The sequence below is a fragment of the Quercus lobata genome, chromosome 9 (assembly GCF_001633185.2).
Source record: "Quercus lobata isolate SW786 chromosome 9, ValleyOak3.0 Primary Assembly, whole genome shotgun sequence".
Taxonomy (NCBI): Eukaryota; Viridiplantae; Streptophyta; class Magnoliopsida; order Fagales; family Fagaceae; genus Quercus; species Quercus lobata.
The window spans coordinates 14,338,291-14,342,592 of record NC_044912.1 but is presented as its reverse complement, the minus strand read 5'-3'; the positions used below and the strand labels follow the sequence as shown (position 1 = coordinate 14,342,592).

Below are 4,302 nucleotides of genomic sequence, written 5' to 3'. Positions count from 1 at the left end.
ATTTTCTTTTCTGCCGCCGCCTCCTCTAGGGGCCAAACAGATCTTGCCTTTCCAAAGTTGTCATCATCTTTGTTAGCGACGTCGAAGTCCAGTAAAAAACATAGAACCCAAAAACTACATTAGGGCGAGGTTAAAGAAGAAAATTGTGTGTCAATTCCAATTATTGAACAGAGAGCTTCAACAATGGTAAGAAGCATTCTCAGCAGTGAAAGCAAAGGGTGATAGTTTCTTTGGAGACAATGATGAAGATGAAATGAGTCTTGAAGTTGAAGCCTTACACTCCAGGTGTCATTGTCTACTACAATCCATTCCTCGATTCTCAATTGAACTAGCCTTGAATTGCATGTTGTTTTGAACTCAAAAAATTACCCAAAATCCGGCTTTCTTTGCATCAAGCTTTTCTAATTACCATCCAAAATATCCAATTTTCTCTAGTGCACCTGATACAGTCCTATTAGTCGATATTTAGGCAAAAATACTTCAAATTTGGGGTTATTTGTATTGGATCATCAGGTACAAGACATTTGAACTATACTGGCTAGTACGGTATGACATTGACAACTTTGTTCTATACAAATCAATTGTAAATACTCTTGATTATTAATCATTCAATATGTTGTATACACTGGATCAAAATATATAGCATAATATATGTTTTATGACTAATTCACCATTAGTGAGCTTCTACGTGAGAGAAAAAGAAAGAATAAAATAATTGGCTCTTGTTTGGGTCCTCGCAGATTTTTGGCGTTATAAGCAATTATTCATAGATATGGGAGGAAGGTTTGATGCTTATCCTTGTGGTATGAAAGAGTACTACGATAAACTCATGCAAGATTATCAAGAACAACTCAAGGACGCTAAAGAGCGATATTACATGCAACTGACTTCCTTCTTGGAAGTCGATAACTCATTCTTTTCAAAATGGCATGGGGACCTTAGTGCCGATGATAAGGCTAAAGAAGGACAACGACGCATGGATTTTCAGACTGGTTCATTTTTCAGTCATGAAGTAAGTAAAGTATTGTGGTTCTTGAAGTATTAATTTTAACAAAAATTATTTTCAATCCTATATTTATGGGTGTGTTTATATTTGGGTCAATTTATTTATTTTTTCTTTGGTCGTGGTTCTTGAATTTTCTAAGTTGGTTTGAAGTTATCTTTATCATCATCTAAGTAACGGAAAATGTTGACTTGATTAAACAAATTACAAACGTATCATTTAATTATAATAAAAAAATTATTGAAATAATATTAAAAAAAGCCAATTTAGCGCTTAAATGACAAAATAAAGCCACATAAGCATTAAAATCTTTCTCTCTCTCTCTCTCTCTCTCTCTCTCTCTCTCTCTCTCTCTCTCTCTCTCTCTCTCTCTCTCTCTCTCTCTCTCTCTCTCTCTCTCTCTCTCTCTCTCTCTCTCTCTCGGGTCGTAATTAACTAATTATGAGTGGCTGGTGGGGGTTTAACTTGGGCAGATTGGTGGCGATTGTAGTGGATGGGGTGTGCTCCGACCATTGCATGCGGTGGTTATGATGAACGAGGGAGCTTTGCTTTGGGTTATGTAAACTTGAGAGGTTGTTGTTTGGCAGGGGCGGAGCCAAAAATTTTTGTTTGGGGGGGCCAAGTTGCGGTACTAATATATTTATCAAGATAACCCTTATATATATATATATACATACACGTTTTTTTATTATATAAACACACATATATACACACTTTTTTATTTGATAAGTTATATATATACACTCACCAAAAAAAAAAAAAACCTTAGTATTTTCAATCAAAGTCATGTTTGATGATGATCTTTATAAAACAAAATTCATTTTTTTCATTTTCATAGTGAAATTCTTAAAAAGTTTCATTTTAAATACAAATTATCAAATTTTATATTAAAGTAAAAAATCTTTCAATTGAACTAATGAAAATTTTAAAAACATGCAACTAAAGATATTAAAATAAGTTAGGCTCTAAACATATTTAAAGTTATCTTGCTCTAACCTATTATGTGTCAACTAAAGACACATTTCATGTTTAGTTTTAGTGACAAATTTTTTTTAATGAGTCGATGACTTGTTAATCGCCACATAACGGGTTAAAAAAGATAAATTCAAACATGTTTGATGCCAAATTTTATCAAATATTTAACAGATGTAAGAGCACATTTTACAATAAAAAATAAAATTGCAAAAAATAAAATTATATCTCTATAACTATTAGACCAATTATTTTTTTTAAGAGCATCATTGGACTAATTCAAATATTTGGAGGGGCCAACTCTTATTTTTATAGACTAAAATTTGAAAATATTAAAATAATTATACATATAATTTAAAATTTTTCAAAATTTTGGGGGGCCATGGCCCCCCCCCCCCCCCCCCTTCAACACAGCTCCGCCCCTTTTGGGTTTTTAAGGCTTCGGATAATGGTTTTGGGGTGGGAGTTTTTGGAGGTTAGGGGCTTTGCCTAAGGTGGTGGAAGCTTGCATTCGATTGCCACAGATGGATCTATTATAAACGGGGGAGGTGATTCTCTTTGGCTAATAGAACTTAGCAACAGTATTGATAGTAGATGAATAATCATTAACGTAGTAAATACTTAATAGGGGTTCTAGATGACTTTACGTAGAAGCCATTAACTTTTGTCACTTGTCAATGGTTTCAACTTTCAATTGTACTTTCTGGAGAGGATTAACCACAAAAATTATGATACTTTTGGCTCCCCTCTCCTTTTCCTCTCTCCAAACATACTATAATAATAAAGAGTTATAATAAGGATAACAAACTTTTCATTATTGCATAATATTTATATTTTATACTGAAACATGTACGAATATCAAATTATCATTTATCAGGTCAAGAACCTCGTAGATCAATAGACACCTCTTGCCTTTTTAAATGAGATGTTCAGGAACTAGGGCTCAGATGCCAGTCTGCTGCTACTGTATTTCAGACTATATATTGACATAAACATATATATTTTTCCTCTGGCTCAGGTTTTCGATGTGAAGTCTGAAGATTCAAAAGAAACCTCAAAGCCCTAGAAGAGATTGGCACCCATTGGATTACCAAGGACAAAATCTTGCTTTAAAGTCGACATGTCTTTCTGTTGGGATCGTTTCGCATTGTTCTAGTACAATATGTATGGTTGGTTTGAATATGGACTAAGTTTCTTTTCTTCTTATTTGATAGTAATTTTCCCCGTTTGGGCACAAAAGAAGAAAAGAAATTAATCACTACCATATATATTTTCTTTCAGTTATTGTATTTTGAATTATCAGACTTAGTTCAAGAACTTCATGTTTCCTATTCAGAACTGAATCTATCTATATTTTCCTTATTTGCATCTTTCCCACCCCTTTTTAGAAACATATATAGGAAATATATATCAAAACTACCAATGTGATTTGATTGAGGTTAAAGAAAGGTTTTTCTTTACCTTAATTATTTTGGTTTGAGAATTTGAACCAACATCCTTGTCGATACCGGATTCCGGTTTGACTCACTGACGAGGATTTTGGTTGGAATGTATTGGATCTGCGCAGTTGCTGTTAATCATAAGATCTTATAGGCATGATTGACCATCCTCCACTGTTTAATTCATTTTATTAGCATTTAGGACTAACAGAGTCTAAACTTTGAAGTCTCCTAATCTAAGCAAAGTAATAAAATCTACGAAAACATAGATATAGGTTTGGAAATTCATTTATGTGCGAGTAAGAAATATGTTAGGCATCTCAAGAATGCTCTCACAATATATTCATTACATGATTTCCCCATATTTAGGACTAAGAGAGTATAAACTTTGAAGTCTCCTAATCTAAGCAAAGTAATAAAATCTACGAAAACATAGATATAGGTTTGGAAATTCATTTATGTGCGTGTAAGAAATATGTTAGACATCTCAAGAATGCTCTCACAATATATTCATTACATGATTTCCCCATAATTATTACTTCTACTTATTCTAGAACATTAAGGGTTTAAAGTATGATGGGATTAGTTATTTAAGTAGTATTAGTTTAATGTTAGTTTCAAATCTTTTTTTTTTTTTTTTGTTAATGTGGGGCCCAGGAATTTGTGGTCCTGGCCCATTTTTACATTGGGGCCCAAGGCCCGAGCCGAGGAGGGGTATAGCCGAGGACGTGTAATAAAAATCCAAGTAGTCTTGAGACATAGCCGAGAATAATTCTGTCCTCGGCATATCCGAGGTCCCCCTGAAAGAAAAGGCAAGAATGGTATAGGAACAGTTTTGGAAAAAATCTAAAATATCTATGTCAATAGAGAAGGGGACGCTGGATAGTA

At 33.6% G+C, this 4,302-nt stretch overlaps 1 long non-coding RNA gene across 1 annotated transcript; it reads left to right on the top strand.

Moving 5' to 3' along the window:
- The first annotated feature begins 771 nt into the window (after window positions 1-771).
- On the top strand, window positions 772-3,305 carry LOC115960043. The gene is made up of 2 exons (XR_004085077.1): window positions 772-1,012; window positions 2,994-3,305. It is a non-coding gene; the product is annotated as an uncharacterized LOC115960043 (long non-coding RNA).
- Window positions 3,306-4,302: the final 997 nt, after the last annotated feature.